This window comes from Choloepus didactylus, chromosome 14, assembly GCF_015220235.1.
Source record: "Choloepus didactylus isolate mChoDid1 chromosome 14, mChoDid1.pri, whole genome shotgun sequence".
NCBI lineage: Eukaryota > Metazoa > Chordata > Mammalia > Pilosa > Megalonychidae > Choloepus > Choloepus didactylus.
Window position 1 is genome coordinate 85,140,848 of NC_051320.1, and position 22,946 is coordinate 85,163,793.

Sequence of the window (22,946 nt, forward strand, 5' to 3'; positions counted from 1 at the left end):
CCTCGCTCCCTAACCACTCAGATACACACCCCACATTCAGGGCAGACAGCACCAACTACACACGCAAAACTGGTGCACCAGTTGGACCCCACAAGAAGCAGACCCCCACACACCACAAAGACAAAGTTGGGGAGAACTGGCTTGAGGGGAATAGGTGGCTCACAGATGCCACCTGCTGGTTAGTTAGAGAAAGTATACACCACCAAGCTGTAGATCTGACAAATTAGAGAGAAGTCTTTGAATTAGCATACACGTCCTAAAAGAACCGTATGAAATTAAGCAAATGCCAAGAGGCCAAAAACAAGAGAAAATTTTAAAACATAAGAGAAAAACAGATGATATGGATAACCCAAATCCAAACACCCAAATCAAAAGATCAGAGGAGACGCAGTACTTGGAGCAATTAATCAAAGAACTAAAGACAAACAGACCATGGCACAGGATATAAATGACATGAAGAAGAGCATGGCACAGGATATAAAAGACATGAGGAAGAGCCTAGAAGAGCATAAAGAAGAAATTGCAAGAGTAAATAAAAAAATAGAGGATCTTATGGAAATAAACTGTCTACCAAATTAAAAAGATTCTGGATACTCATAGTACAAGACTAGAGGAAACTGAATGACGAATCAGTGACCTGGAGTATGACAAAACAGAATATGAAAGAACAAAAGAAAGAATGGGGAAAAAAATCGAAATGGACCTCAGGGATATGATAGATAATATAAAACGTCCAAATATAAGACTCATTGGTGTCCCAGAAGGGGAAGAGAAGGGTAAAGGTCTAGAAAGAGTTTTCAAAGAAATTGTTGGGGAAAATTTCCCAAACCTTCTGCACAACACAAATACACAAAGCATAAATGCCCAGCAAACTTCAAATAGAATAAATCCAAATAAAACCACTCAAGACATATTCTGATCAGAGTGTCAAATACTGAAGAGAAGGAGCAAGTTCTGAAAGCAGCAAGAGAAAAGCAATTCACCACATACAAAGGAAACAACATAAGACTAAGTAGTGACTACTCAGCGGCCACCATGGAGGTGAGAAGGCAGTGGCATGACATATTTAAAATTCTGAGAGAGAAAAATTTCCAAACAAGAATACTTTATCCAGCAAAGCTCTCCTTCAAAGTTGAGGGAGAGCTTAAATTTTTCACAGACAAACAAATGCTGAGAGATTTTGCTAATAAAAGACATGCCTTACTTGAGATACTAAAGGGAGCCCTACCCAACAGAGAAACATAGAAAGGAGAGAGAGAGATGGAGAATGATTCTGTAATATTAGATGAAGATGCATTTTTTAAGCCATATAGTGACCATTGAATATAAGTTTGGCTTTATTATTATCATAGTCATCATAAGACACAACCCTATATTAAATTATTTTTAATTCCATATTTCAGAGAGGAATAAACAGACATTGCAGAACGGTGACATTATGAAGGAGAAAACATACTTGGTATCACATCCTATTCCATGCTACCATTTCTTTCACTCTCTTTCAAATGGATAACTCAGGTTTATGTTATGGCATTCTTTCCGAAACACTAGAAGTCAGAAGATGAAGATACTTGCCTCAGTTTTCTGACTTGCTGATTGCAGATGTGGTTATCTCACTTAACTTGTAAGATGACTCTTAGTTTCCTAATTGATAAAACAGGAATTAGACTAAGAATAATTAAAAACTATTAAATTTAAGTCTGAAAATATAGACTTCTTTTGAAAATCCAAAGGAATACTCTCATACTTTTTGAGAGCATTGAAAAATGTGTATTCTCAATTATGTTTTATTGGTTGGTATAGATGAGATGCCATTGTCTGGAGATAGGCATGGGAAATATAGAGCAAAGGCATATAGGGAGCAGTGTTGGTGAGAATGTCTATTTATATATGGAGAGACATCTGTTATTGTAGTCATTGAACCACTAAATTTAAGTGGCAATTATTAACTTCTATTTCATACAATGAAACAAAAGAACATTAATTGTGGACCCAAGATTTGCTATTTATTGCATAGTTAATGGAAAATATTAAACCATTTTAGCTTCTGAGTTCAGATAGAGGGTTTGGCAAAAAAAAATCTATTTACTCTCTGATCCCTAAGCTCGTATATTTTACAGTGAGAATTCCTATAGACAAAACAAAATTATCTCAATGCATTTAGTTCCTTGGTTCAGATAAAAATAATTTGAATAAATACGTGTAGGCATATTGTAAATATACAAAGGAGGAAGAAGGGGAAGTATTGATCTGTATTCAGATTTATTCTGCAACCTATGTATGGTAAGAATAGTGCAACAATATCCTCATCTGTAAAATTTATAACATGGCCACTATTTTGTGATATCAAATAAGATGATTATGAATATCTGAAAATTAAATACAATTCTGAAACTTTAAAAAAAATAATAGAGGGGCATATAGGGAAAAAATATACCTATTGCAAACTAATTACAGTTAGTAGAATTTTAATGTTCTTTCATCAACAGTAACAAATGTACTATACCAACACTATGAGTCAACAATGCAGGGGGGAGGGTAGTTAGGGGTATGGGAGGATTTGATTTTCTCTTTTTTTTTTTTTTTTTGTCTGTATTTATTTTCTGGAGTAATGAAAATGTTCTAAAAATTGAAAAAAAATTGTGATGGATGCACAGCTGTATGACGGTACTGGGGACAACTGACTGTACACTTTGAATCTTTGGATCATTGTAGGTACATGAACAATCTCAATAAGTAAAAAATAAAAAAATAAAAAAAATTAAGGGAGAATAAGGATACTTCCTGATTAAACAATACAGAATTTATTGACAGCAAAACTATGCTTAAAACAAAAAATTAAGTGAGTTCCTTCAGCAGAAGAAAAAGGATTCCCAAAAAAAGCATGAAAATTCAGAAAGGAATGACAAATGATGGAAATGGTAAATATATGGATAAATATACATGAATATTGTCTGTACAAAACAATAAAAATATTTCATGTGGGATTTCAAAAATATGTAGAATTAAAATGTATGACAAAAACAGTACAAAAGTTGGGGGCGGTTATAAATGGGGTTAAAGTACTCTAAGGTTCAAGCACTGGCTGGGAAGTAGTAAGACAAACTAATTTATACTTATTTTAACTAATGAAGGACACTTGTTCTCATCTCTAGGGTTATCACTACTAGAACAATAAAGAATTTACAAATTGAAGAGAGGGAAAATGAAAGAAAAAGCATGATTCATCCAAAAGAAGGAAAGAAAGGTAGTAAAAAGAATATAAAAAAATTGTAGGTCATATAGAAAACCAATAGCAATATGGTAAATATAAATCCATATATATCACTGATTGCATTAAAATGACCAAATAATCCAATTATAGGGCAATATAGACTAGATTTACAATAATCAATATGCCCCTTACAAAACCTAAATACCAGGACACAAAGCAGATAAAATGAAAAGGATGATGGGGTTGGGAAATCCATAATGGAGAATTAACCAAAAGAGATGTTGTAGCTACAGCAATAATAGAATAAATCTTCTTTAAGGCAAGAAACAGTTTGAGACACAGAGGGATATTTTGTAATAACAAAACATAAATCCACCAGGAAGATAGGACAATTCTAAATATATATTTACCTAATAACATGGCTTCAGAATATAGAAAGCAAAAACTGATAGAATTGTAAGGAGAAATACACAAAATTGCAACCATAATAGAAGATTTTAACACTCTTTTCCCTTTAATTGATGGGGGAAAATTAGGCAAAAAATTCAGTAAGGATATAAAGGCCAGAAGACCCCGCTGACTGTAATGGTTAGGTTCATGTATCAACTCGGCCAGATGGTAGTGCCCAGGTGTCTGTTCAAGCAAGCACTGGCCTACCATTACTGCAAGGACATTTCATGGCTGGTTTACTAAATCATTAGTCAACTGACTGCATCTGTGGCTGATTACACCTAAGATCAACTAAGGGAGTGTCTTCCAGATGAGAGAATCCAATCAGTTGGATTTAATCCAATTAAAGGAGAAGAGTGAACTTTCACTTCTGCTTTAGCCAGCCAGCCTCTACTGGGGAGTTCATCAAAGACTTTCATCAGAGTTGCCAGCTTGCAGTCTGCCCTACAGAATTTGGGCTTATAAATTTTGCCTTAAGGAATTTGGACTCATGCATCCCCACAGTTGTGTGAGACACTTTTATAAAATCTCATATTTATAAATATCTCTTGTTGGTTCTGTTTCCCTAGAGAACCCTGACTAATAAACTGACCTAACTGAAATTTATAAAACTGTGCATGCACAAAAACAGACTACATATTTTTTGTAAGTGCTCATGAAAAATTTATCAAAATTGACCACATGCTATTCCAAAAAGCATGCTTTAACACATTTTGAAAGATTTAAATCACTTGGAATATGTTTTATGATGACACTGGATATAAACCAAATATCAATAAAATGAAATGAGAAAATACTCAAATGTCTGAAAATTAAGCAATACACTGCTAACTAACATGTCAGTAATAAACGAAGTGAAAATTAGAAAATATGTTCAAGGGATATTGAAAATATGACATTTTTAAAACTTATGAGATTGAGTTAAAGCTGGGCACAAATTAAAAAGACAAATACTGAAAAACCAGTAATCTATTCATCTCAAGTAGCTTACATTTGAAAAAGAATGACAAACTAAATCTAAAGAAAATGGGAAAAAAGCAAATAATTGAGAGTAGAAATTTATGAAATAAAACTCAAACATAGAATAGGGAAATCAACAAATTCAAAGCTGGTTTATTGAAAAGACTAATAAGTTGATGAATTCATAGCAAAATCAACAAGGAGAGAGAGAAAGCATAAATTATCAATATAAGGAATGAAAATACAGACATCACTTCACATCTAAAGATATTAAAATACAATATAAAAATATTAGGACAGTTTTATGACAATACATTTAACAATTTAGACAAATGAAACAATTTGTAAAGAATACAAATTGCCTAAACAGACACAACATGAAATAGAAAATCTGCAAAATCCTATATCTATTAAAGAAATTGAACTTGTAATTAAAATCTGTCCCTTAAATATCTCTACAGAGACTGATGACTTCACTTCTGAATTTTGTTTCAGACACTTAAGGAGGAAATAATCCTAACATTACACAAACTCTTCCAGAAAATTGAAAGCGAGAAAACAACTCCCAACTTACTGTATAAGGCTGGCATAATTTGACCCCAAACATAACAGGGATATTAAAACAAAATAATATATGGATAAATATCTCTCAAGAACATAAAAGAAAAAACCTAAGCAAATTATTGGTATATCAAATCCAGAGATACATGAAAAGTATTTTTAAAAAGTAGAATATATCACAACCAAATTTACTTATTCCAGAATAAAAGAGAAAAGTCATGTGATCATCTGTACAGATATGGGGGGAGGGGATGATGAAAACCTTTAGTAAACAAGGAATAAAAAGATCTTCCTTAATCTGATAAAGAGTGCCTATGAAAAACTACAGCAAACATATAATGATGAAATGTTGAAAGACATCCCTCTGAGATAAGAAGTGAGACAGAGACATCCACCGTCAATTTTCCTCATTAACATTGTACTGAAAGTGCTAGCCAGTGTAATAAAACAAGAAAATGAAACAGATGTCATAAAACTGATAAGGAAGAAACAAAACTATTATTTTTCATTGACAATGAGAAACTAGACTCTACAAACAATTAGAGTTAATAAATGATTTTTTAAATACCTTTTATGAAAACCATTTAAAATCACCAGCTACCTGGCAATAAAACTGAAAAAAAAAGACATGCAAGATTTCTAAATTGAAAACTACAGAATGTTATTTAGAGAAATTTTAAAAGGCCTAAATAAATAGAGGACTGGACCATGCTTATAGAGTCAGAACACTCAATACATAAAGATACCAGTTCTTCCCAAAGTGATTTATAAATTCCATTCAATTTCCATCAAAACCTCAGAATATTTTTTTCATGAATATAAACCAGCTGATTCTAAACTTTATAACACATGCAAAGGACCAGGGAGAGCCAAGACAATCTTGAAGAACAACAGTGAGAAGACTTACATTACTCGTTATCAAGATTTATTATAGAGCTACAATTAATTAAGACAGTGCAAAGACAGACAAATAGACCAATGGAAAAGAAAATCACATACAGAAACTACTCAGACATTCAGTCACTCGATTATTAACAAAAGTGGCACAGCAGTTCCGTGGAGGGAAAAAAAATGGTCTTTTTAATAAATGGCATCATGATAATCTTGACTCCCTATTTCACAATAGACACAAAAATCAATTCCAGATGGATTATAGCTCTAAATGCAAATGGTAAAATAATGAGCCTTCTAAAAGACACCATGGAAGAATGGTGCCTTGAATAGTATCTTCAACAGGACACACACACACAAAGAACTAACCATATAGAAAAAGATTGATTGATTAAAGTCTAAAATCTTTTCATCAGAAGAAACCATTAAGAGTGTTAGGAGGCAAGCCATGGCATGGAAAAAAAATTTGCAATTCATGTGCCAGACAAAAGACTCAACTGAAGATAATATAAAGAATTCCCTCCGTCAACAAGAAAACGACAAGCCATAAGGGAAAAAATGAGTAAAATATTAAACAGGCACTTCACACAGAAAAAAAGGATATCCAAGTGACCAATAAACATATCAAAAGGTGCCCAAAATCACTATGTAAATTTAAACTACCAGGAGAAAGCTACTACCACCAGGATGGCAAAAATAGAGCATAAAATAAAAAATACCACTGATACTCCCTAGCAAGAATGAGTACATGGAGTCATGAGAACAAGCTGCCCTAATAAAGGACTATAAGTTGGTACAACTTTAGAAAAGCAACCAACAATAGCTCCCAAAGCTGGACCATGTATACTCTCTGATGCAGCAATTTCACTCCCAGGTATATACCAAACAAGAATGAGTAAGTGTCCTAAAGGATGTAGGCAAGAATGTCCCAGCAGGAATATTTGTAATAGTCAAAAATGCAAAACAGCCTAAACGTCTTCAATGGTAGAACAGAGAAATAAAAATTTGTATGTTCATACAATGAAAAAATATACAGTAAGGAGGATGGACAAACTATTGCTACACACAAGCACATGGCCAAATCTCAGAAACACGAGGCTGAGCCCAAGAAGCCACCCAAAAAGAGTACATAGTGTATGATGCCAATTATATAGATTCAAAAGCAAGCAGCGCTAATCGATGGTGTTAGAAGTCAGGGTTGTGGTTTCCTTCCCATGAAAGGAGCTTGCTGAGGCATCTGGAGCTTTGTCTAGGGGCTGGATGCCAGAGAGGGTTAAGAATTCTTTAGCAATACATTTATGACTCGTGCATTTTTCTGATGGTTTATAAAAGGTTTGTTCAATAACAGAATAACTTATAAACTTAAAAACAAAGAAGTATAGCATTCCAAAATCTCGTCAAATCTACTCTCTAGTCACATACTATTTGTTTTGCCCCTTTTTAAATATTGCTTGTCCAAAAGACTCTGCCTCACTAAATCCTTGAAAGGAGAAAGGTTTTAATAAATAATTTTTTTAAAAGAGGAATGGAAATTTATCACCCTAGAATAAACCAAATTTCATCTCTCTCATAGCATGTATATTTAAAATATTATAACATGGAGAGTGAGGTGCAAAAAAATTAAAAAAAAAAAACTAAGACATAAGAAAAGGACTGCAACTAGTAATAAAAATACTGGGAATTCAGAACAATACGTGAAAATTCCAGACACTGCAAAACAGCTTTTCCCCGTATTACATTCCTAACACCTACAAATTCAGCTCTCCTGGTTAAACTCAGGACCTCATGGGAAATTTGCAGAGAAGAAGAAAACACCATAAAGACATAAACTCATCTCCTCTGCTCATTAGCTAGAGAATCCTCTATTGCAAATTGCTTAGTTCCTGAGCATGTGCTGCACATTCGACAACTGGCAACCATCTAAAAGCATCAGCTGTTGTCTTCACCTTCCATTTGAAACCCATGGGCAGCCCTAAGCACAGCAGTTCCCTGTCCCAAGCAGATGTGGAACACCAACACCAGAACCCAACAGGGACACGACTCCAAATGTACATCTGCCCTCGAATCCTGTCCACCAAATATCTTCTTGCAGCAGAAACTAGTTTGGAAACAAGACAATTACTTTTTTGAGTCGGGGTGGAGGAGAGTAGAGGAAGAGATCTGGAAAGGAGAAGGGTTAAGGGATGTGAAACCAACAAAATGTGGTTCCTTTTCAGGAAGCGGCAAGGCTGGATCTTTCAGAGCAGCTCATATTTTTTCAAGATGCGTTCTCTTTGAGGTCCCCCACTCCGGATACCCAAGGGCCCTCCTTTCAGAACAGGACCTTGCATCACCACCAGCCCAGGGAAGGAGCCGTGGCACGGCAGCGGCAGCGGTCACAGTTCTCTTGGATAAGCTTTACCGTAATCTTCGTAAACCTCAATGCTCAAGGTGCAGAGGGAGATTGGAGGAAACTTGTTTTTCCGTTGGTTTCTCTCTGACTGCTGTGGCTAATCATTCCTAGAACAGGAAGCTGGGAAACTGAGGTGGGAGACACTCTTCCGACCAGTCAGGTTTCCTCATTCTTCTAGGGTACAACTGATTAGAAAATGCTTCAGGGTTACATAACCTCCTTCCTTCGGGGTGGTTTCTCATCAAAAGGTGAATGAGTTGCTGGCTCCTGAGAATTGCCCACCCCTGAGAAGCAGGGCAGGAATCTCCTGGTTGTGTTTTGGTATTACTGTCTGCCCCATGAGAGGGCAAGAGTATCTAATCCACTTGTGCATTCAACATGCGTGTCCACCGTTCTGGGTACATGGAATACATCAGTGAACAAAACAGAGAATTCTACCCTAGCTGACTCATATGCCCATGAAGAGAGACAGACAGTGAACAGTAATAAATAAATAAATTATATAGTATGTTGGAAGGTGTTGGGAAAACAATAAAAACAGAGCAAGAATGGAGTGACAGGCAGTAGTAAGGAGAGCAAGTGGGTTGGAAATTTAAACGGGGTCCAGGGCAGGCCTCCTTGACAAGAGACATCTGAGCAAAGACTTTGAGAAGACAAGGGGGTTGATTATGTGACTATCTGGAGGAAAGCAAAGGGAGCAGCCCATGCAAAGGCTTCAGGTGGGAGTGGACCCTGGGTGATCAGAGTAGGTGTAGCAGGGCCAGCAAGGGAGAGGAGAGTGGAGATGAGACGGATGGATAACAGGCAACAAGGTCAAGTAGGGCTTTGCAGGTCATCCAAGGACTTAAGCGTTTAGAGTAAATAAAATGGGAGACTTTGCTATTCTGAGCAGAAAAGTGACACAATCTGACTATTCACCCTGGTGCTGACCCTAGAGTGAGAGCAAAACAATAAGGTCCTTCAAATATTATCGACAGCTCTCTGCATTAGAGGCTCCTCAAAGATTCCGGGTCAAGTTAGTTGACCACACACCCCACCCCACCCTCATTAGCCATGTTAGCCTATATGTTTAACAACATGGTTTAAATCATTCAAATGACCCATCAAAAGTTGAGAAAACAATTTTAAGTTTATTCTCTTGCAGAAAGAATGGCTGCACTTTGAGTCATTTCCCTCTCCTCTACTCAGACTTCTTTGTAACCAAGGGGACAGAGTCCAAAGACCCCCAGCTGTGGAGCCATCTACAACCTTAGAACACAGAAATGCTAAATGGCAAATCTGGGACCCTACATCATTAGCACCTGCTCCAACCCTCTGAAGTGGGCACCCATGATACTCTATGGAATGCAGTCTACTTTGAAAATACTCTCACAGTAAACAAATTATTTCAGGGATGTGTTATATTAGGGGAGTTCATTTAAGGCTCTCAGTTCAATTTGAGCAGAGCTATTAGCCTCTTTTAACTGTTTGATGCCCTGAGGGCATAAAGCCAAGGAAAGACAAAGAAGATTCAAAAAAAGCCACCAGCAAAGGCTGTGCACCTCCCACCCCAAAACTCCAGAAAGCAAGGGTAAGAAGGTGCCCTTGGAGGTAATACATGGAGATCAGTCAGATAAGAATCATTGACCTTTGAGTTTTGGAGTAAGAAAGTCATTTAGTGATTGTCCAATCCTGATGTCAACCCATGGCCCACAGGTTCAAATCCAACTGGCAGATGTTTTGTTTGCACTGTAGTTTTTAAAACAAATTTCATGCAGGTAAGAAAAAAAAAAAATTTATGCAGGTGCCAATATTAACAAACCAGGATATTTCATGCAAAAAAATTGTATTTATTGGTTTTCTTTAAGTAGATGGATATCTGGCAACACCAAATCTGAATTCCAACATGGTAACATGGCTGGACTTGAATAGTCGCTGTCCCCATGGATCAGGCAGGTGGTCTCCAGTCCAGCCCACTCCCAGCACTCACCATCACTTACTTCTGTCCTATTTCACTCACTATAGCTCTAAAGTTGTCAATCCCTCATGTAGTCTAATACTCTCTGTATAAAATGCAGAAAACTGAGGCCTAGAATGAGGGAAGCAGTAGAATCTTCTGTCAGAAAATTTAAATCTGTTGCATTCCCGCCACCCCTAGAGAAGCATGGGCCTAAAAAATAAAAACCTCACAGGAATGAAATTCACATAGGCCAGTGCTTCCTCCTAACGCAGCAGGGTGGTCAAGCCTCTGGGTCAGGTTCTTGGTTATGTTGTGGAATTATTTTTAATTTGGCTTTTATGATGGTTCACTCAGCATCTCATACTGAGCTGCATTTGGGGCTAAAAGCTTGAAAAAGCAAACAGAGGTGGGGGCCCCAGGCTTCACCAGAGTTCAGGTGGAAACCATCAAACCACCAGGCTGCAGAAGAGCTCCCCTGGCAGCTGGTGGAAACCTCCCGGCCATCCTGGTTGATGGCACTTAGACTTTGGACTGGACTCAAAATGCCGAGTCTGCCTGTCGCTCTCCCTCGCTGGATCTGTGGCCTGGCCATTGGTGAAATATATCAGAAAACCTGTCTTTAGGACCAGAGGCACCTCTTTCTGTGCCCTTTCCACTTGGTTAGTGCCTCCATTCTGCCTTTTGGACACACAAAGGCCCATGCTGCTCTGTTTCTGACCCATTCTCACACCCTAAAGCAAAGCTCTAGATCTTACAGCATAAGAGCTTATTGCCTTTTCCCAAAGGAAGTGCTCACATGAGGCTTTACTATAACAGGCGAAGTAAAGAGCTCCATGAATCAAAAAGAAGGGAAGGGAGCAATCTGGGGGATCAGAATGCTTTCCTATTCATTCATCCATTCATTCATTCATTCATTTAACAAACCAGCCTTGAGCCCCTACTGTGTTGGGTGGTTAGAAGATCACAGCATGACTAACCTACCTGCTCAGCCCTTAGGGCTCACAATAACACATCCTGATCAGTGTAACACGTAGTAATTGAGGCGACTCTCCTGAGCCTCATTTTCCTCATTTGTACTAGGATTCCACTAACTTCACACAGGCTAGCTGTAAGGAACAAATCGGAAAATGGTTGTTAGCACTCTTGACCAACTGCAAAGCTCAACTTAAGCACCTGACTACATCTCTGAATACTTGTGCTTAGAGGGTATGAACCATTGTGGAGCCAGCCCTTAACTAAATTAATGTGGAGGAGGGAAGGCTTTTCCTTAGGGTGGAAAGCTAACTAAGAAAGGTAGAAGGAGTGGTGGAGACAGAAAACCAACATTTAGCAACCATTATAATAATAATCGATTCAGGGAAGAATCATCAGCATTGATAAAACTAGTGGTTAAAGGGTAAAAGAATGTTTACATAATAAATATCTTCTGGGAAGATATTAATTACAAAGGGAAAACATTAACTTAGTATGAAAAGGCAGGCAGACACCACCTTGTTCAAATTAAGTTAGCATCACCAATAACAGGACAAATTGGCACCACCTGCCTCCTGATAGAGAAAGACTTAGCATCACTCTGTGATTTTCATGCTGAAGATGCATAAAACAAATCTAGTTATAAGGAGACATTAGAGAATCTCAGACTGAGGAACTTCCCACCAAATATCTGACCTACACTTTTCTAAACTGCCAATGTCATAAAAGATAGAAAAACTGAAGAGCTGTTCCAAATTAAAGGAGGCTAAGGAGAGACAGACAAATTCAGTGCCTCATCCGGTCTTTCTTTTTGCCATATGGTCTATTATTGAGATAATTGATAAAATCTCAGTAAGGTCTATAGATTAGATAGTAGTTTTGCATAAATATTCATTTTCTAGTTTGATAATTATACTGTGGTTAGGTAAGAAAATGTCTTTATTTTTAGAAAATACACAAGTATTTTGGGGTAAAGAGGAATCATATCTGTAACTTATTCTCAAATACTTTAAGAAAAACATATATGTGGAGAGAAAGAGAAAAAGAAAGAGTGAGGGAAATTAAGCAAACATAGAAAATTCCTAGCATCTGGGGACTTGAGGTAAAGGGTATACCAGAGTTCCTTGAACCATTCTCTCCATTTTTTTAATAAGCCTGAAATTTTGTCAAAATTAAAAGTTAAAAACGATGGCAACAAAGGGGCCGAGTGGGGTACAAAGTTGACTCCTTTCACCAGTCCAGACCCGTCACAAAGCATAACAGAGAGGCCTGACTTTCGGGAAACCCCAGATGCCAAATGTGCTTCACCCGGTTTTCCTCCCTGTCTTCAGGGCTTCCGATAAGCATGACAAGACGGGCGAGGATGCTAAATGGGTCCAATCCCTCCGCGATGGTTTCCCATAACTACCCGTCCACACAGCAGAGCGGTGTCATTAGGTCTAGCTCTCATTGCCGTGCCAGCTGGGGTCTTAAAATTTATTTCCTGGAACTGATCGTTCACCTCATCTCTTCCACTCCTGACGGGAGGCAGGGCGCCGCTACTGCAGTGCATCCTGCCAGCAGAGGTGGAGCATGCAGAAGTCAGGTGGTACTTTGGTCCCGGGTGCTGTGTGCACCATCTGATAGCGTTTTACTGTGCTGGACTCTTCCCAGGCCATGTGGGCCTTGCGCTCAGCCCCTAGCCCTCCTGAACCACCACTGGTAAAATCAACCTGGGCCAGGACCCTTTGCATTTGGGGGAGTCATAAAATAGCCAATCCCAGAGAACGAGAACAATATGAACCACCACCACCACCACCATGGGAGCACCTAATTGGGGACAAGAATTTATCCTGTCCCTTCACCCAAGACAATCTAGAGAAAGTGCAAGAGTGCCCCCTCCTTCCTGGAGCTGGAACTGCTCTCATTGCCCTTTCACACATTTCAGCCTTAAGAGGGTTTAAAATCAGAACTTTAAAAGTTTTATTTTAAAAGCACTATGTTGATTGAAATAAGCTAGACACAAAAGGATAAATATTGTATGATTTGATTAATATAAAATATCTAAAAGAAGCAAATTAATAGATCCAGAAAGTAGAATTGAGGTTAGCAGGAGCTGGGAAGGAGTGGGGCAGAAAGGAATGGGGAGTTACTGCTTAATAGGTACAGAGTTTCTGTTTGGCGTCATGAAAAAGTCCTGGTAATTCGTGGTGATGATGGTAGCATAATACAAGTGAATGTACTTGAGACCACTGAAATGCACACTCAAAATGGTTAAAATGGGAACTTTAATGTTTTATATATATATATATTACCACAATAATTTTTAAATGCCTCTTATTCCAGAGCACACAGTTTTAAGTGCTATTCCACAGTTGTCCCTTAAGCCAGCACTTACCATCTACAATAAGATTGCACTTTTATTATCTCATTTCATCCCTGCAACGACTTCAAGAGCAAAACAGAACAGCGATCATTGCGTCTTCTGATAGATGGTTTGTAACAGGCCCATGGATGGGTAAAGTTACTTACCCAAAGGGAGAGAGACTCTCCTCAGAAAGCCTCACTCCATCTTTAAAACTCAACAGCTGGGAGGAATGGTTTCTAAATCCTCCTCCATTCCTAACAAAGGTGAGATTCTGAGCTTCTGGGTCATCCTTGTTGGAGTCAAGGCCCAGGGGAGAAGGTGGGGAGGTCTGAAGCCGACAAGAGTGGACAGCTGGCATGAAGACCATCCACAATGACTTACTTGGCCAAACATACAAATTTAGTTAGTTGTCCTATTGGGACCAACCCAGTCTAGAGTGATCTTGGTTTCCCAGGAAGCCACTGTTCTTCTCTCCCTTTCCTTGGCGATGGCTGCCAGAAGGGACATCTGGAGAGAACATTTACTAGACCTGTGCCACCCAGAGCAGGAGTACAGGACAACAGAGTTCAAGGCTCGCTGTCCACTCTAGAAACAATGTTTCCAAATGAGGGAGAAGAGGAGGGAAGGACAGGTGCTGCTTCAGGGGCCAGTGAATTTCCTGTCCCTGGAGTCTGCAAGGAGAAGCAAGACACAGCAATCCGGCCTCTCAGTGAACACTTGAAAAACTCAGGTACATTGGTTTGCACAAGGAACCACATACATGGAAATTATAAGAGAAAAAAAGAAATGACAAATATTTATCAATAGAGGAACGGCCAAATAAATTATGGCACATCCCTATTAGTCAATATTAAGAATGGGTAAAAAGAATGAGGTACATCTATATGCATCTTCAAGGAAAAGTCTCTGTGATGCATTAATGACAAACAAAATGACTCAATTTATATTAAAACCTATGCATGCAGAGGTACCCAACATGTCTGTAAGTACACAGATGAAGGTCTAGAAGGATGTGCGCCAAATGTTAAAAGCAGTATCCTCCAAGGAACGTTTGGGGCTTGGGAGAAGATAGCCCAAAGGGGACTTCAGTGTTATCCGCAGTGTTCTACTATTTTACCATAATAATGTATTTACATATTAGATATGTGACTGAGCAATAATTTTTTTCTTAGAATTCAATAACTTCCTACTGGATACCTCAAATGTCAACTGGGACACGAGGTCAGCATCTCTTTTCCCAAACCAGCCATTGGCAAAACCCAACCCTAATGGCGCCCTATAGCTTTCAGAGTGTTGGACAAGAAAATGACCTTGAAGGCACTTCCAGTTAATGATGCTCAGTGTGTATCAGTGCACCATGCAGTGATCTGGTTCAAACTAGGGGGGGGGGGAGATTTTTTCCGCCATTACATTGGACCCAATATGCTCATCGCCATAATGCAAATACACATTCTCGCGCTCCCAACTCTGTGTAGGGCAATGAGTCAGCTCCAAATTAAGGCCTATTCCCAGGGGCAAAGTCCAATCTCTGGTCAAGGACTCAGGCCTGGAGGGAAAGGACGCCAGTGTGGAAGCACGTGACTAAACGTGAGTGTCTGCTGCTGTGCCCAGCTTCTAGGTAGAGGCAACCATACTCAGAGGTGGTGGATCCCGCAGCCTGGGGTTACCTGCACTGGTCAAAGATGGCTAGTTCGGTTGTTCCTTTATTTGAAAATCAAGAGGTTATGGTTTCATGATAAACAGAAGAACCTGAAAGACCAACCTGGAATCCTCCAGAAGAGAGGAAGGGGGGCCTGCAGGCCCTCCCTCAAATCCAAAGACTGTTTGGTATCATGGTGCACTTATCAGTCATGGGAGGCGATTTGCAAAGATTTAATCTTCTACAATGGCCGTGCTCACCTTGTAAACTAAAGTTATTTTTGTTGTGGCGGTAGTTATTGTCTGGCAAGTTTAGCAGAAAATGGTGCAAGAACAAAGAAACTTGCTTTTGTTTTGTTTGTTTTTTCTCTTGCTGAGTAACTTAGAAATAGGAATTAATTTGGAGGGCTAAAAATTATGTGGACAGGAAATGGAAAGTTCACTACATTAGGAAACTGAAGACCAGGGCTCAAAACTCGGATCTGCTACTCACAAGTTGTATGACCGTGGGCAATACAGTAAATCCCCGAGCCACAGTTCTGTCATCTGTAAAACTGGGCATAATACCACCAAGCAATTAGTCACAACGTTGTCAAAAAAGTCTAATCAGCACCAAGTGCACACAGCTAGTGAGTCAGAGCCCAGTTTGAAACCCAGGTATACATGGCTGCAGTGTCTCAGTTCCTTCCCTGCCGCCTGCCCCTACTGATGTGGAGGGTTAATCCTGGTTATTTGAACTCCACTCTTCCCTAACACCCACCCGCCAGCACCTAGCATAGAGTCAAACACATAAGAGGTTGCTTATTGCACATTTATTGGACAAACTAATCCATGAATCAATGAATAAGCTGTTGATTCACTTGCAAATGCTATTAGTTGTATACATAACACATGGGAATTGATTATTTCATGTTCCTAAAGAAAAAAATATATTTCCCCAAATTTAGTGTGGGTGTTTCAAATATTATTTTGTGTGTGTGTATCTGTAACACGTGTGTGTTCAAAAGAGAGGGAACATGAAAATGAGACAAAGACAAAAGGGATCTCCATTACCTTAGCAGCCCCCTCGATATGAGATGGAAGCCAGGCATCTCTTTTTGGAAACCCCGGAAGGTCTTTGGGAATTAAACCCCCTTTCACACCTCAGCTGACAGCCCTTACTTTTAATTTCAGAGAGAACTGTCTTTGAGGAGCAATTCTAGCTCCTTCTTCCATCAGCATTTGGTTCACAGAAAGGGTCAGGGATGAAATTGGATCTATTCTCTGCATTTTCAAGGCTGTGGCTGAAAGTGAAACATCAGAAAGCATTGTGATCAAATAACCAATGTGATCAGATAACCTCTCATTACACAATACAAGCCACCAGCTACTGCCTCCACCTTGCTGCACTGGGGAAAGGGGGCCTGTGGAATGCTGAGCTTCTAAGGCTGGCTCAGAAATGCAGCTCTGGCTGCCAAGACAAAACACAGCTGCCTTTTCCACTTGCATTTCATGTTTTCAAAACCCACAATTCTCTAATTTCCCCACAGCTCTAGTTTTCAAGCTGGACTAAGTTTAGTGACTTCCCTAGCCCTGTAGGTAGTTAGGAGTCAAGGGTGCTGGTTCTTTCTCCTATACTTACAAGCTTTGTGAATGGGGCAAATTCCTCGCCCTTGCTGAGCCTCAATTTTTTCATCTGTAAAATGGGAACAATGATACTTCAAGGCTTCAATGAATAGCACATGTGCAAGCACAGAATGCTAACCAGCTGGAAGGATTCATTCATTACACTGAAGGAGAAAAATGCTAACATAGCTAAAATATAAAAGTATAATTTTTGATTATATGAAAGAAGACAATGGGTTTCATAGAAAACGGGTGGCCATGAAATTATATGCATCTATAAAGCTTAAGAGGCATCTTCTTGGGAAGCCTTACCTGACCCACTCAAGGCACAGCTAAGTGGGTCCTCTTCCGTGCCTCTCCCAGCTCTGAGTGAGCACTCCACGTTCACATGAAGCACATTCACTTACAACTGTTTGTCTACCTGTCTTCAATCTCCTCACCAGATTGTGATCAGCCTAAATGCAGGGGCCGTGTCTTATGAACCCTTCTGTCTCCACCACTCGGCATGGGGCACTCAATAAATACTTACTGAGATAGTTGACTGCAATTATGATAACCAACAGTAGACGATCATTGAGTCACCAAATATTGCATGAAATTTTAGTGCAGGGTAGGTTTTATTATGCCCTATTTTTAAATGAGGACATGAGGCTTGCAAAGGGGAGGTGATTCTCCTAATATCGCAGAGCTGGTAACAGAGCTCAGACTGGATATCAGAGCTTCTGGCATATGGTAATACTGCTTCCACCACAACATACTTTCTCCCAGAGAGGGTTGCCAGATTAAATTGAAGACATTCAGTTAAATTTGAGTTTCAGGTAAATAATATATATTTTTTTTTTGGCATCATGGTGTCTCATGTAATATTTAGGACATACTTCTACTAAAAAATTGTTATTTATCTGAAATTCAAAGTTAACTGGGTGTCTTTTGTTTTGTTTTTTCTTTCTAAAAAAAAGAAAGTCTACTCCCAGACTCAAACATGGACTTAGCTCATCAGTCCGTCTTCCCCCCATCTCACCCCACCCCACTACCCCCAGTCCACACACACACGGTCCTCTCGCTGGCCTCGGTCTCTGGCAGAAGTGGGGTGGGGGCCGGGTGGCACTTTTTATGGGAGTGCGAGGGACAGGGAAGGAAAAAGAGTGCGGGGCTAAATTGAGGGCTCTGGGTGTCCCTGAAGCCACAGGACAGTTGCCCCCAGACACCTGAGAAAGAAGATTCCAGAAAGGTGTGATAAGAAGCAAGACAGGAGAGTAGGAAAGATCCAGGTTTTGTAGTCAGAACTGGAATCCAATGATGACAATGCCATTTACCATCTCAAGGCTCGGTAAAGCTATAATGATAATTCCCAACCTCACAGAGTCATTGCAACGATCAAATGGAAAAAAAAATGCATGTTTAGTGCTTGCCATAAGGCCTGGCACTTACCAAACTCCCCAAAGTAGCTTCTGTTATTATTCTTATTAACAAGTAACATTTATTGAACATATTGCTTATGTCCAGGACTATAACAAGAGTTGGACATATATTTTCTCATGGAAACCTCATAACAATTCTCCAAGGCGGTTACTATTATTAATTGCTATTTACTGGGGTGCAGTGAAAGTAGATGCTGCCGAAGTCCACACAGATACTAAGTGGTTGAGACAAGATTTGAACCCAGGGCTACTTGTCCCTCAAGTCTTTCTCCACTGTACCAAGCTGCACTGAAGGATCCTTTGGGAGCTTCAGCTTTCGGCAGTCCATTCAGTGCTGATGCCCATTAGGAGGCTTGAAGTCATTTGTCAAGGGCTTCAAGACTTTCCTTTCTGAAATGACCCCTTGAACCCTGAGAAAGAGGGCATGGAAGCCAGGAGGGATGGGCCACGCTTCCTCTCGGTGACTCCGTGCAGGACGATCCAGGGTAGCACGCTCCCTCTCCCAGAGTCCCTGAGGTGACCAGGCCTGGGGACATGACTGCACTTCCAGCAGTGACCTCTGTTCACACTCCGGGGCCCACTCTTTGCTCCATCTCCCTTGGCCCAGAGCCAGGGTGGGCTGTGGAAAGACATGAGGGTGGACAAGTCTGAATGGAGCCCCCCCCTCCAATGGTCACCCCCCCAGCCCCAATTCAGTTAACGATTGCAGGAAGTGGTTTGTCCGTTTAGAAGTCGTCTCAGCTCTGGGGCCCTTCTGAGAAATGAACTTGCAGTTCTCTAAAGATAGATTGCGCAAAACAGGAGGGGGCAGCCCCCAAGGACCCTCCAGCAGCAATCCTCCTGAGGACTTCCAGAGAGCTCTTTGGGGGCCCCCGCCCCCCTCCCCAGCCCCTCCAGCAGCTGCTGTCCGGGATGGACCAAATCAACGCCCCACTGTGCTGTGCACTTGTGCAAGGCTCGGGTTTCGTATCCCCAGTGAACAAATTTTACTCGGCAGTGGGGGGCATAAAAAACTGGGGGAGGGGAGTCGAGGATGGTGGGGGCGGGGTTTTCAGCTGTTCATGTCATTTATTTTCCACAGGATCTTAACTGTAATTTCAAACTGCATCTGAGTTTTCTGAAACTATGTGATTTGACATGAAGTTCACAGAGAGTTTAGGCCTCTCTCCAAAGTTTAGCTCTTTCACGCCTTGGAAAAACAGGTGTCAGGATCTAGGAGGGCAAAGCGATGCTAGGAAAGGGGGGAGTCATAATCCTCTAATGGGGGTGCGAGTAAATAAGCAATTTGCTTGTGCAGTGGTGGGGATGAGAAGCAGGCACCAAGTGATTCCACTCAAAAATTGATGTTTCCTAGCCATCACACAGGGTGGCCTTTGGTAGAACAAATCTGCTCCATGTTTTTTGATTGTTATTATTATTATTTCCCTTGGACAATGAGTTCCTAAGCAATTGCTTTTGGAGAAGGCAGTAGCTCAACCAAGAAGGGGTACAATAGCCTGGAGGTTTCTATATGCCAGCAGCCCCTCTCCCCCATTACCATTCTGATGGGAGCTGCTCCTTCACTCACACACCCCTCAGTGTGGATTTCAATTTGTTTGTGGATATTCTTTCCTGATAACTGAGAGTACAGAGAGAACTAAGAGAGAAAGAACTTAGGGTCTAGTGAGAGAGAACAAAAATGTAGATGAAGAGAAGACACTGTGATTCTGTATAAGAGCATGAGTATTGGAAAGCACCAGTTTGGCAGGGGAGGGGGTGATCGCCACTCTGGAGGGGCAGGAAAGCGGGGGTGAGCAGCACGGAAGCCCTCCTGGAGGAGGTGGCAGTGGAGCTAGGATGTGAAGGATGAATTCACCCAGAGACAATGTAGAGAACGTTGACTCCAGCCTGAGCACATGGCATGTGCAAAGGTGTGGGGATATAGAGTAGCCTGGAACCATGTGGGCTTGTAATTGTTCAGGAGGAATGGATACGGGCCAGAGTGGGATCAAGGCACAGGAAAGCATTTGGCCAAGGAATCCCAGGGGAAGAGACTCTGCCCTAAGCTCTAAGCAGCCCAGAGTGGCCTCAAGCCAACGTGGGGTCCACTAGGAAAGCAGCCACAGTGGGGTTTGGAATCCCACGGTCAGATCTCCCAACTAGACAGGGCCGTAGAAATCATCAGTTGACCTTGGCCTCAGTTCACCGACATTAACTTACCCACTAGAGATCTCTCCCAGGGCTGTCTTGAAGCCTGACTCCAGCTTACCATCTGGAGCCTTAGGATAAGCTGTGAATCCGAGCCCTTCATCCCTCCACGTTTGTTTACCTCCCAAGATACAAGCCCTGTACCTGCTTCTCCTGCTCTCTCGTCCCCTACTAGTTTGTACAGCCAGGGACGCCTCCACACCCGCCTCCACCCCCGCAGCACTCTCTTCTTTCCCGCTCACCCATTTCTGCTGATTCCCCAGAACCTTGCTTCCCTTCGAGCTCAACCTTTCCACTGAGCAGACCGGTAGTGCATTATAGGGACTCCCCCGGCCCCTGCAGCCCTCGCAGGTGGAAGCTGCCGTTTCTCCAGGCCCCACACACCTCAAGGTGGGAAGTGGAATGAGGATCGTTCCCAGACCTCACCCCATTTCCACCACCCCATTCCCCCAACCCCAAGCCTGATGAAACTCACCATAGCCTTCTCTGCTCTTCCATGGGGTGGCTGAGCCTAGGAGGAGGAAATCACAGAGCTGTGAGGAGATGCCACATCCGCACCACCTGACCCCAGAGGTGCCATCACGCACCTCATCATCCCGGAATCAAGGTCACTGGTCAATCCTGTTCTTCTGCTGACTCGGCAGTGTCTGCTGTTCCCTTCCGAGACCTCGCCTTTCACCTTGCTGATCTGATCCTCCCTAGCGCGTAACCTGGCTTCCTAATGCAGCTAGGAAGCCAAAACTCTCAGGTATTTTAGGTACGTAAATAAAGTGCCCACCCACTCCCAAATTAACTAGTCCTGTATCCCCCTCCCCCACATCCTTTGTCAGAAGATGTATTAGTTCCCTAATGCTGCTCTAACAAATTACCATAAACTTAGATGCTTAAAACACGAATTTATTTTCTTACAGTTCTGGAGGTCAGAAGTCCAGAATGAGTCTTAAAATCAAGATATCGGCAGAGCTAGTTCTTCCTGGAGGCTCCAGAGGACAATCTGTTCTTGCTACTTCCGGCTTCAAGAGGCTACTCTTGGCTTTTGTCCAACCTCTGCTTTTGTCATCACACTGCCTTCTCCCCTACTGTCGTCCAATCTCCTTCTGCCTCTCTCTTATAAGAAAACTTATGGTGACATTTAAGGCCCACCTGGAGAATCCAGAATAATCTCCCTATTTTAAGACCTTTAACTTAATCACATCTGCAAAGTCCCTTCTGCCATGTAAGGTAATATTCACAGGTTCTTCAGATTAGGACATGGACAACTGTGGGGTCCTTTATTCATTCTACTGCAGAAGATGAGGTGTGGCCTCTTCATGGCTAGCCTCTCCACCTGCACCCCTTGGGGTTCTGGTCCTCCCCCTCCCCTATTTCCTACAGGCTCTCTCTCATGAACCTAGAAACACAATTGAGTGCCTTGCATCTTAAAATATAAACACTCTATCAATCTAACATTTCTTTCTAACTCTATTTCTACTCTACCTTTCCTCTAGAAAGCTTCTGGAAAGAGTGCTCTTCACCATGATCTCCACCTTCTCACCCCCCATTCACTAACCAGTCCGCTACAGTCTCCCTTCCATTCCCACCACTCCACTGGAACTGCTAAGTTCACCAGTGACCATGACATTGCCAGAAGAATGAACACTCCTATTCTAACTGGACTCTGCTGCATTGGACAGATTCTTTTGAAATTCTGTGTTGCTCGATCCTCCTCATATCCTACTAATTATTTTTATTCCTTTATTGTTCATGGTCTCCTCTTCTTCTTTCCACTTTTTGAATACTAGAATTAGTTCCTTGGAATACCTCTCTCCATAGGCACTCTGCTTGGGTAATATCATCTACTCTCAGAGGCTTAACAACTATCCATATTCCAATGTCTCCTCAATCTACATTTCCAGCACCAACATCTCATCCAAGTCCCATATTCAATTACCCCTTGCCACCTCCACCAAGATATGACCACAGATTCCATAGGATCATAAAACTTCCCCATCTTCCTGTTTCTAATCTCAACATCATCATCATCTACCCAGTCATCTCCTCCTTTCTCTCAATCACCACATCTTAATGATTTCACCTCCTTATGTGTTTGTTCTCCTTTACCTACCTACCTAGACCTAATTTAGGGCTTCCTACAAAAGCCCCATGGCTGCTCCTACACCACCTCCCTCACCTGCCTAACTTGGTCCGTCCACCACACTACCTTCAGAGGTGTTTGCCTATTTGATGTCTCTACTTTTACATCATTTTCATAATAAAGCCCGAATAAGTGTCCTTCACACTGGAATACAAGCTCTCTCTGATCCTGTCCCTGTCTTTCTCCCTACCTCTACTCTGCCTCTCATACTTGCTCCATATAACTGTTAACACCA

At 41.1% G+C, this 22,946-nt stretch overlaps 1 long non-coding RNA gene across 1 annotated transcript; it reads right to left on the reverse strand.

The window, feature by feature from the left end:
- Positions 1 to 18,520: 18,520 nt before the first annotated feature.
- Positions 18,521 to 21,552, reverse strand: LOC119509395. The gene is made up of 3 exons (XR_005211690.1): positions 21,487 to 21,552; positions 21,053 to 21,088; positions 18,521 to 19,009 (listed from the first exon to the last, which is right to left on the reverse strand). It is a non-coding gene; the product is annotated as an uncharacterized LOC119509395 (long non-coding RNA).
- Positions 21,553 to 22,946: the final 1,394 nt, after the last annotated feature.